We start from the raw sequence: 12151 nt of genomic DNA, 5'->3' as shown, positions 1-12151 counted from the left end.
TTTTATGAGGTCCCATTTGTCAATTCTTGATTTTACAGCACAAGCCATTGGTGTTCTGTTGAGGAATTTTTTCCCTGTGCCCATATCTTCGAGGTTTTTCCCCACTACAAAAGCATTCTTTGATGAATGCAGATTTATCACCGATATCCACCCTTTCATAGCAGCAATTGGTAACTACAGTAATTCGGCTTGTTGCTGCCAATCATGGACAGAAGCACCTTGGGCCCTGTATTTCCATCATGGCCTGACAAGGCTGACATTCTTATTCACATCTCAGCAGAAGGAATAGACACAGAGTAAGGAGGTTGCCGAAGGCAGTACAGAAAACAACAGAGACAGATGGTGAACCAACCCTGCCTTGCCAGGTTCTCATGCAGCTGTGGCTGGCCTTGAATTTATTCTGAAGCCAAAGATGACCTTGAACTTCTTATCTTTCCATTGTCACCTTCCTGGTGTTAGAACTACTAGCCTGTACCACTATACCTGGTTTTATATAGAACTGAGGCTCCAACCTAAGTCTTCATGTGTACTAGGCCCGCACTCTACCAACTAAGTTCTTCCCCAGCCCTGAGATTAGGTCCTGTGGATCAGAATATGGGGAGACCAGGAGCATTCATTTAGACAAAATGTCCCTGGATTCCATGTAACTACAGAATAGGAGCCTCAGGTTTGGACATGGAAAAGGTGTCTTCTAGACACATATCCCCAGGTCTCTGCCTGGCCTCGAGGGTTTTAGAACCATGTCCTAAATGAAGGCAACAACTTAGTGTTTATCAGTGGGAGCATCACACACGGAGCTCAGCACTGTTTCTAAGCCATTCTCTCTAAGGACTGCTTCCGTCCAGAGTCATCCTTCTCATCACAGAGCGCCACTGTCCAGACTATGAACAATGATCAGAGTGTCTCCTGTCACACATACATAGTATAAGCCATTCCCTGACTCTGTGACTTTGTTATTCACACCATCCCAGCCCCCACCACTACCTTCCAATGATGTAGGGGAGGGAGGTATGTGGATCTGGGAGGAGCTGGGGAGAGGGAGGAGCGTGATCAACACAAACTGTATGAAAACTTCAAAGAACTAATAAAAAACCAAGAAGAAAAATGAAGGAGGGAGAGGTGTGACCTCAGCCTTGTTTACGTAGCTGTGTGATGCTAGAAGGTTCGGAGAGGTTTCTAAACCCTGTAACAGGAAGCCTGAACCCCGGGTAACTGGCCACAAGAAACATTACCCCTCCTGAGCTAATTTAGTCAAAAAGGTTACAAAATTTTCTCTGTACAGTCTAAGAACACTAGGCCTGTGATTACTTCAGATTTGGTCAGGCAAAACAAAGTCCTTGGGTTGGACGACAGGCCTTGACAACTCACTGGTACTAGGACCACAGTCTTTTGCTTTAAGGACCTTAAGCTTGATGTGAGAGAATCTTTGGATAGTTCTAGGTAAAATAAAACAAGTGGGAAAAGGGAAGCTATGCCCTGGGCTGGTGAGGGCCTCAGATGTAGCACTTTAGTCTGCTGTCCCCTGAAAACCTATGTCCAGTCCAACTGTGAGGCCTGGTGCTTCTGTGAAGGCACTGGCTTACCTCTGTGGAGGACAAGTCCCTAGGATGCTCTTTGGATAACTGCATCCATTCTGCACCTCCTCTGTCCCCTCAGCTGATCTACGTAGCAGAGGGATAGCCAACATGCCATGTCCAGACACGGGTGCTGCTAATACCCTCTCCACTGAATCCTGTGTGTGAGTTTGAATTTCAGGTAACAAAAGCATTAGGGATGTGGTCTGAAAGGAGAAGCCATTGAATGTCATAGAGAGTGGGGAGTATGTTGGCCACACTTGGGACCACAAGAAACATCACAAATTGTATCCTAGATCCTGGAGGGTCCCCTTTCCTTTGTCTTTGTCACCTTGGGACTCTGGTTTCATTATCCAGTAACTTTAAAAACTGTGTCATTGTCTTAACTACAAGGTCTTATTTTGTCACAACCTAAGGTTCCAGATAGAATAGTGATTCTCAACCTTCCTAACACTGCGACCCTTTAATACATTCCCTCATGAGGTGACTCCTAACCATAAAATTATTTTCACTGCTACTTCATAACTGTAATTTTGCTACTGTTATGAATTGTATTATAAATATCTGTGTTTTCTGACGGTCTTAGGTGACCCCTGTGAAAAGGTGGTTAGATTCCCAAAGGGGTTGAGAACCACTGAGATAGAGGGATGGATGGATGGATGGACAGACAGATGGGGAAGGAAAAGATACTCACAAGGCCCTCTGATGCTTTCATTCATCTCATGGGTTACTTGAAAGAATTCTCACAGTCACCTCAAGATACATGGAGGGGCTCCCTATTTTATGTGTGAATCTGATGCTCCAACATAGTAATTTGGATACTCAAACCCATTCTTTATTTACCCACAGCCAGGTACTCTGTGTGCAGTGTGTATGATGACCAGTGTGGACTCCACTTATCAATGGATCTCTGCCCTTTAAGGTCCTGGGACATCTGGCAGAAAGTCTTGCCTCATGTCTCAGGGAAGGGTGGGGTGGCCTCATAGTAAGGTTAAGATGCACTGGGTGCCCATAGCTGCTTATTCTTCAGTCAAAGGGTCTCTGAAGAGCCTTCTGCTCCAGGATGAGACTATCAAGAGTAGAACATCAGACTGGAAGGGTACATGGAGATCGGTGGTTTGAATGAAATTAGGAGGTATGGCCTTATTGGAAGACATATGTCACAGGGACTGGGCTTTGAGATTTCAGATGCTCAAGCCAGGCCCACTATCACTCTCTTCCTATAGTCTACAGATCCAGACGTAAAATTCTTGCCTCCTTCTCCAGCACCATGTCTGCATGCAAGCTTCTCACCATGATAATGGACTAAACCTCTGAACTGTAAGCCAGCCCCAATTAAATGTTTTCTTTGTAAGAGTTGCCATGGTCATGGTGTCTCTTCACAGCAATAGATACCCTAAGACAGAGATCTTCTGGAACATTCTTTTACTTCTCAAGGGAGAAAATAGAATCTCATGGACAAAATTACTTTTGTTAATAGTAATAGCAGACTTAAAAAAAAAAAAAACCCTTCAGTTACCATATACCTACTGCCCCTGGATTAGCCATTTGATCACTGACACATCCTGATGGGAAAGGCATCCTCTATGGCATGGCCTTTCCTGGGAAGATGTGAATAAATGTCTATTTGCTCCTGTAGGACACCAATGAGAAACGAAGGAGTCTAGTTTGATAAGCCAGTGAGTTTATTGGGCTTGCATACAGGAGCATGGGAATTTATAGGAACATGAGAGACTCAGGCAGCTGTCTCGCCAGAAGTCCTACATCAGTCGGGGCGACAGCCCACAAAAGCTGCAGCTCTAGAGTTCCTTGCACAGCTTGCAGGCACTTCTACTGAAGAGCCTTTTCTCTCTCTACAGTGGTTTATTGGTCCTATGTAAAACTTCTGGGACTGGAGGGGTGGCTCGGTGTGCCAAACCACTTGTGGGATAAACCAGAGGGTCCAATATTGACCTCCAGAACCCACATGACGGGAAGAAACCAAATCCTAAACTTCCACATGAACACTGTCATGTGCCAAACAGACACACACACAAACACACACACAGGCACACACACACCAAAAGGAAAAAAACAAAAACAAAAAAAACTTTTGGTAGGTGCCTTGTAAGTCTTGTCTTTTGAATTTTCTGGGCCTGGATAGTGTCCTCAGCTTCTTGCATTTTAGAACCCCCCCTCCTCCCTGGGGGGGGGAGTTTCAATTCAGAGGAAATGGTCTTATCTCAGTATCATCAGTCGAGGTCAAATAACTAACCCGAAGGAGCAGGCTAAGTGAGAATGGAGCCCGGAAAGTGTGACCTGGGAATACAGACTCTCACCGTAGTGGGACCCAAGTCCCGTCCTTCAGGCTGCAGCACTGGCTCCTCTGTGGGGTCTGGGATTCTATTGGGTTACCCATCTAGGTCTCCACTTCCACTGGGGAGCTGGTGCTTATCCACAGAACAGGAAAACGGAGACGGATAGCTTCAGGACAGATGATAGAGGACCAGGACAGCCCTTAAATAGTCTAAAGTGGTGTTTTCAGTCTTGCTTTATCTGTAAGCTCGCAAGGTTTGAGTTGGAAAAAAAAATTAGGTATCAAAACTATAATTGCCTAGAACACTTAGAGAGGGTGGTACTGCTGGAGGAGAGAGGCTTGGAAGCAATGGGGCCTCCAGTTTGGTGGTCCTGATTCTGTGCCTCTGCATATGTCCATGCGTCAGTCACCATATCCCTGGGTCATCTGGGGGCAGCAAACGGTGGCGGGGGTTCTGCAACCATCCAGCCCACGCAGAGGGAGGGCTCTCTTCTCTTCCTTCATAAGCTGAGTAGAGCAGAGGCTAGGATATTGCTTTACCCTGAATGACCCCAGCTTGGCCAATGTGAGGTGAGGCAAGGCAACTGACAGCCCCAGGTCAACTGCCTCGGGGTTGGGACATCAATTAAACCCAAGTAGGTGGCAGCATATTACCGAGAGCTAGGCACCAGTCAAGCATGCCCAGTGTGCACACTTAACATTTTTTTATCTTCAACCCCCACTAGATGTGAGAATGGCCAGGAAGGAGACTTGGGAATTCCAGTTGGCCATGCAGCCATCAGCAAGTCCATGAGAGCCAGAGGCAGGGAAACCTATGACTACCTCATGGGGATTTGAGGAGATTAAATAATGTAAATATATGCAAATAACCTAGAACACCAATATATAGTAGAGACTGTCTTTTAACAATAACTCAACTGTGAGGAGCCTAAAATATTAGCTATCCTTAATGTAAATATTTGTATCTGTCTGTCTTAGTTCAGTTTTCTGTTTGTTTTTGAGACAGCATTTTCCTGTGTCACCCTGGCTATTCTGAAACTTCCTCTGTAGACCAGGCTGGCCAAAACCTCAAGAGATCAGCCTGCCTCTACTTCCTGAGTACTGAGATTAAAGGCCTGCACCATTACTGCTGGCCTTAGTTCAGTTTCTGTTGCTACAATTAATATCACAAACATTAAATTATAAACCCAATTAGCTCTTGGTTCTGGTAGTTGGGCAATTCAAGACTGAGGGCTGTGTTTGTGGGGAGGGGGCTCCTGGCTGTGAAGAAAGTAAGACCAGTCATCTATTCACGAGGGTGACACCTCCCAACTCAGTCACCTCTTTAAGATGTTGCCTGTCACTTGTGGACCGGGAGGTGGAGTTAATTTCCAGCAGCTGAATTTGGGGACCCACATACTTTTACCTTTCTCTTAGGGCTTGTCCTTCTGTCTGGTTGATATGCCTTAGCACATCCCTAAATCCTGGATGAAGCTAGAAAGAAGCTTCTGGAGGCTGGGGCTCTGCCGGTTTACTCTGCTTCTTCCTATCCAGCACTCCATCTACGGAGGAGCATCCCAGCTATGGAGGAGTCCACATTCACTGAACAACTGGTTGACTTAGAGCTAGCAATCTGGGTTCCTGGCTCACTGTGTGGGGGAAACACTGTGAAGCAGTCATTCTTTATGCCGATTCAGTGCAGTGGAACTCACCAAAGATGGAAGATTGCAGTTTTTTCCAGCCTAACCAATTGTATTGGTCAGAAGAAAAAAAGCCACCACAGGCTCATAGGGGTGGCATTACTGGAGAGTGGCATTGCTGGAGGAAGTGTGTCACTGGGGGGTGGGCTTTGAGGTTCCAAATGGTCAAGCCAGGCTCAGCATCCCTCTTGGTGCCTGCTGATCTGGATGTAAAATTCTCAGCTGCCTCTTTAGCACCATGTCTGTGTGCCACCATGAACTGAACTGGAATTAATGTTTTTCTTTAATTAAATGTTTTCCTGTCATGGCCATCATGTCTCTTCATAGCAATAGAGCGCCATGCAGGCTTCCCCCTCCCACTTTTACCTCCTGCTGAGTCTGGGTTGGTAGCACCAATCTACCTGTGACTGGGTTGCTCATAGGAGGCAGAGATCACAGGCAGAGATCCCCGTGTTTGCAGAAGGTAGGGTAGGTGGGCTTATTATTGGGCTGACATAGAACTCCTTAACCTAAGTCTTGTCAGGTAGCCCTCTTGTAGCCATAGCAACTGTTCCCAGGTTCTGGTACCCTGTCTTATCCCTTAAGGCCTAGTGTGGAAATGGCCTCCCATTTTCTGTTAGTTCTATAGGCTTAGCCATTCCTTTTAAGGGCACGTGAAGGCTTACTTAGATTTGGTTAATAGGGGTCGGAAGACTAACCCTAAATGTGGGTAGGGACATTCCACAAGGGATGGTATCCCAAAGTAAAAATGGAAAATGAGGAGAGACATCATCCATCACTTTCTGCTTCCTTTGCATGGATACAATGTGACTGGCTTTGTCAAGCTCCTGTGGCCCGGACTTGCCAGCCATGATGGACTGCACCTGCCGACTGAGCAAGAATCAAGCTTCCTTCCTTCAATTGCTTTTGTAAGCTATTCTGTCACAGTAACAAGGAGACTCACTGATACAGGTGGCCCTGCTCCCACGTACCATGGATCTCTGTGCAGGGACTTTGCATATACAGGAATAGAATGCCTGTATGAGTGCACACAAACACATGTGCACAGTGTGGAAGGTTAAACACACAAATATAAACAGAATTGTAGTGGCATTGGTCATAATTTACTCCTTCCTTTTGACTCTATAGTTTCTGGTTTTTCTATCATGTAGTATTAATGTAAAACAAAACAAAAAAGCCTGTTTACTAAATAAATCACACAGATTAAAAAAAAAAAATCCAATTGGTTCTGTGAGAATCAGGCTGGGGAAAGGCTCCAAGCCCCCAGGTCCCAATTATCTCAGGACACATGTGAGCCCTGATCTACTTTGGTAGAAGCTATAGGTACTGGACATGACTCCCTGGCTCAGGTGTCATAGGGATTAATGAGATAAACATGTCTGCGGCTTGAGATTCTTAAGATAATTAAAAGGGACATAAGCCTATTATCATTCCTGGGCTCGGAAAGGTCTTTTACCTTTGGCTGCTCTGTCAATCAGACTGTTAGAAATACCCAGGTGTCCAGTAGGCGCTAGAGGGCCAGTCCACTGTGAGCTGGGGCCAGCAGATGGCCTAGCAGTTCTCAGTTTTTCCTTTGCATAGTAAGCGCCTGGAATGTGCCACACAGAAACTGTCTTCGGTGCTCATTCCACAGCTTCTGGTTGAGCAGGGCTGAGATGGAACCTAGGAATCTTTGTGTTAGAGAAGCTTGCCCTCTCCACTCACCTGACCCACGCATATGGTGGCGATCAGTCGTGTCTCAGCCATGAGTTGGATCTGCAAGTCCTGCTTGCTATCAGTGAGCAGAGGAAAGGGGAAAAGAGGCAAAGAACCAGGTGGCTGAGAAGGGCAGGCCCAGTCTGCCAAAGCAAACCTTGTCTTCACCCAGGAGGAAACCCGCAAGCAGGGCATCGAGCCCCACCCGGGCGATTAGCGCTCCGGAAACCACGGGGACCCACTGGAGGCTTTGACTGATGCAGCGTTCTTTTCCATTTCTTCTCTGATTACATTGATCCTGTACTTTTGCTGATGTTGTGACAGTCTAATTATAGACTGCTCAGCTGCTGAGCAAACAGTCGTCCCCTCTTGGTAAATCTGCCTGTTACACAAGCGCCAGCCCCGGGACACTGTCATTATGGGTAGCCAGCCCCGCGAAGCGAAGCGCCTTGGGCAGCAAGGCCCGGTGCCCTGCACTCCCGGACACTCACAGCCTGAGCTGGAGGCAATGGGAATGACCAAGATAGATTTTTTTTTTTTAAACAGATGGGGAAACAGAGGCCCAAGGTAGTAGAATGATCGACGCCACGAGCAGAGAAGAATGGAAACCCGCACGTGAACAAGGGGTGGGTATCCAAATCCCTTCTCCCTCCCCTTTTCTTCCCACCAGGCATCCACTAAGTGCCTATTCTAAGAATTTTGAAGCGGAAAAGTGCCATCTGCCCGAGAGAGGAGTATAGCAAGGTAGGGCCAGCTGGATGGCCTCCACCCTAGAAACTTCTCAAGAATCCATTTTCCTGGCCTCAGGCTCAGACTTCAGAAACTTGTTTGCATTGTGTCCCAGAGCCAGGAAGATGACAGGGTGCCAAACTGCCTGCACAAACCTCACAGGAGACTGGGCGTGACGCTAGAAGGGAGAGAGAACATATTCTGGCCACCAACACGTGAGCTTCCTCCTTCTGGAGAACTTTCTGCTTTGAGAGGCAGAACCTGGCTCCCAAAGTGAAGACACAAACAGCAGCTGGCATTCTTTGCCTGTGGGGTTAATCGGATGCATCTTCCAATCCCAGATTATGAAGAGAAAGAAGTTGGAGATAGCATGCGACAGGGACATCCACACACAGATTCTGCTGGCCAGTTGGTACCGGGGACAATTACATCCAGTTTTCAGGGTCCGCAGTCTCAGCAGCAGCACCTGCGGCCTAGATCTACCATGATGTCCAGATGTCTCCTGTACCTATCCTGCGGTTGGCCTTTTAGGCCACGTGCCTGGTAGTATGGTTGTTGGGTCAGGTTGATGGGCCGGACAGCTGATTGGCTGATTCTGTGGGCCCCTTAATAGATTTTAAATAAATTCCATCTTGCTTAAACCAGCCAAAGTCACCTTTGAGTGCTTGAGACTAAAAATCCAGACAGACATGAGGACTGAAAGACCCAGATGTGCACAGAAAATGACACCTGTTAGGGGAATGGGCCACTCCTAGAAGCAGGGCATCTCCTTTCTTTGGCAAAGGGTGTGGAGACAGCAGAAGCCACTAATAGAAACGGGCTCCTGGGTTAGCAGGGTCCCACATTGAGCAAGGCTGACTCTAAGTGTGGACCCAGGGGTGATCAATTAACAGTTCACACCCATGAAATCTCTCTTCTCAGTAGGAGTTAAAGCTTTAATCCTCCAGTAAGAGAGAGGGGCTGGAGAAGTTAGGGCTGCCGAGAACTTTCTCTGTCCTGCTGGCATCAGTGTCTTAGCCGGTAATGAAAGAAAACGCAAAGTTGGCAAAGGACCCTGCCAGTCCCCTCCCCTTCCTCTGTTAACACACAGCTCCAGGAAGCAAGTAGGTAAATCCTATCATTGTTTCTGTCTCTGTCTCAGGATACTGAGACTCAGACTGATGAAGTTCAAGTTTATAGCTCGGTTAGGCCTAGGAGACAAGCCCCCTGATTCTACCCTGTGCCCTCTCCCCAAGGACATACCTTCAGAGAACTGGGAAGAAAAAGATTAGAGATGGCTAGGAGGGGGCTTGGCACAGACTTGATATTCTGTCAGGGCCTCAGTCATCCTTCTTGCTGTCTGGGCCCCATCATATCCTCCTCACCCTATTCCCTTCACCACCCGTGCCTCTCTGCCCTGCTATGCCATGCCTACTGTCTCAGCCAAGGTCAGTGATACAACCACCCCTCTTCCTGTTCCATTCACTCATACCAAGTCCTAGGAACTGTTCATACTGGACTTCTGTATTAATTTGGGTTTTGCTGCTGTGAAGAGACATCATGACTGTGGCAATTCTTATAAAGGAAAACATTTACAGCTTACAGCTCAGAGATTTTAGTCCATTGTCATCACGGTGGGAAGCATGACACGGTGGCACACAGGCAGACATACGTGGTCCTGGAGAGGTAGCTGGGAGTTCTACATCCAGATCAGCAGGCAGCAGGGATGGAGACACACTGGGCCCCAGCTTGATCCCACCCTCAGTGACACACCTCCTCCAACAAGGCCACACCTCCAAATAGTGCCATTCCCGAAACCAATGGGATCCTTGTCATTCAAACCACCAAAGCTTCCTTTAATCCCAGCACTCAGGAGGCAGAGGCAGGTGGATTTCTGAGTTTGAGGCCAGCCTGGTCTACAGAGTGAGTTCCAGGACAGCCAGGGCTATACAGGGAAACCCTGTCTCGAAAAAACAAAAACAAAAACAAAAAACCTGAACTGTTTTACTCCAAAGTTAACTATCTTTTTGCAATGCCAAAACAACAACAACAACAACCCAAAACAAACAAACAAAATTCGTATTGGCCTGAACAAGCCAGAGAAAAGTAAACCATAATCCTTCTTGCCCCTGACTTAGAGGTACAGACAAGGCATGTGTATGAAAGTATATTATAATCATGTTGCTATTCCTTTTTTAATCTGTATGTAGATAGCACAAATCTGCTTAGTATGGAGGGACATCCATTGATCTATGTTCTTATTGAGGTCCCGTACCCACTATAAGCTTATTAATAATGCTGACACTAATCATGTTAAGGAAGATACTTGGAAGATATCTGAATAAATATTATGACAACTCACTCTGAGATAATGTAATCAAAAAGTCAGGACATCGGAAACTGATAAAGTAGGGGGCAAGTGACCACTATTCCAAAAGTCTTTCCTACCGAACAAGGACAGTAATGATGGCATTCCTTTGATTTGCTGGAGTACTGAAAATAATTTTACTGAGACATAAAATTTCTAGTGTTATCTAAAAGAAGGCACTCTTGCATTTTGAAGACTGTTTTACCCGTTTTCCCACCTTTGGTTTCTCTAGGCACAAACCAGTGGATTATTCTGAATGAAAAAAAGAAAGAGAAAGAAAGAAAGAAAGAAAGAAAGAAAGAAAGAAAGAAAGAAAGAAAGAAAGATCGGTCCTTGAAGCATTTTGACTGGCTATGTGCCAGTAGAGGCTGGAATCTGGCAAGGAGGCACCAAGAGTCTTGCATGGACAGTTTAAATATCTGATTCCATGTCCAGTGGGCAGGACTTGGCAACCTCCTGAGCCTCCTGCCAACTTCAAGGTGCCATGGTTTATAAGGTAGAAAGAACATGGCATATTTAAAAATAAGAAGAAAGAAACAAGGCTGGGGGTGGGTGTGGGGGAGCCAGAGGGAAAGCACACTGTGGGACTATAACCACTTTCATTTCTGGATCCTGCCCTCCCCATCACAGAATTGCCTAATTTGTTCAGGAAGTTGAACAAAATGTCACCTAAGCAAGGGCAGATCAAACTTTAGGTTTAGAAGTTACTTGTGGTAAGAGAGCAGAAGGGACTAACAGGGAAGAAGAACCTGCCAGCTAGGAGGGGCCCTGGTAGAGACCTGAGGGGGGCAGAACAAAGCATATGGCAAACATGTGCGTCTGAAACGTCACGGTGAAAACCACTAATGTGCATGCTAACTAAAACATCTATTCATATCAATGACCTCCGATGACCAACCAGATCCAAGTCAAAGGTCAAGGTAATAATTTGCTTAAATGTTATGGAGATTGGAGCCTTGCAGAAGGGCAGCTATTTCCTCAAGGCTTGAAACCCAATTCTTAGAAGAGCACAGAGGCAATCATCTTTGTGGCTTTGGGTTAGGCAGAGATTCCTTAAACAGGGTGTAAAACACTAAGCATTAGAGATAAGACTGGTACGCTGGGCTGATTGAAAATTAAGAAACTCTTTTAGTCTGATAACAGTAAAGCTGTAAGTCAGCTACAGGTTGAGAGAAGGGATTTGGAATAGATATAAGGAGTTATATCTGGAATACGTGAGGAACTGAATACAGTTCAAACAGGCAAAAGACACAGATACTTCTCCTCAATGACCATCATAATGGGTGATAAACATCTGAAAAGTTGCTCAACAGCATTGGTCACCAAAGAAATGCATGCCTAATTATAATGAAATATACATCACTGTTGTTAATTTACAAAGAAAGCACTTAGGCTAAGGAGAAGGCTCAGAGGGTAAAGCCGCTTGTGGCGAAGCCTGAGGATGAACCCAGTTCAACCCCCAGACCCCACATGGTGGAGAGAAGCAGCTCCAAAGAGTTGTTCGATGCCCTCCACACACCCACTGTGGCATGCACATCCCCCCTCCAATAATAAAATGTAATTAAAAACATTTTAAACACCATGATACCAAAATGATAAATGTGTGGGGTCATCAGGAGTCTTTACAGCCCTGGTTGAAACAAACAGACTACCCATTCTGCTTTACAGATAGATCTATATTTGTTTGTTTTATGGTTTAAGCTTGTTGTTTTTCCTTTGGTTGTTATTTTTATAACTCAGATAATTGGAAATATATTTAAAGGTTAACATGTGTATACTCTGTGAACCAAAATTTCCAGTCTCCAAGCGTGTGCTTGACACAAACGAACGC

The sequence above is a fragment of the Mus pahari genome, chromosome 4, assembly GCF_900095145.1.
Source record: "Mus pahari chromosome 4, PAHARI_EIJ_v1.1, whole genome shotgun sequence".
NCBI classification, from domain to species: Eukaryota; Metazoa; Chordata; class Mammalia; order Rodentia; family Muridae; genus Mus; species Mus pahari.
Note: the sequence above shows the minus strand (reverse complement) of the source record.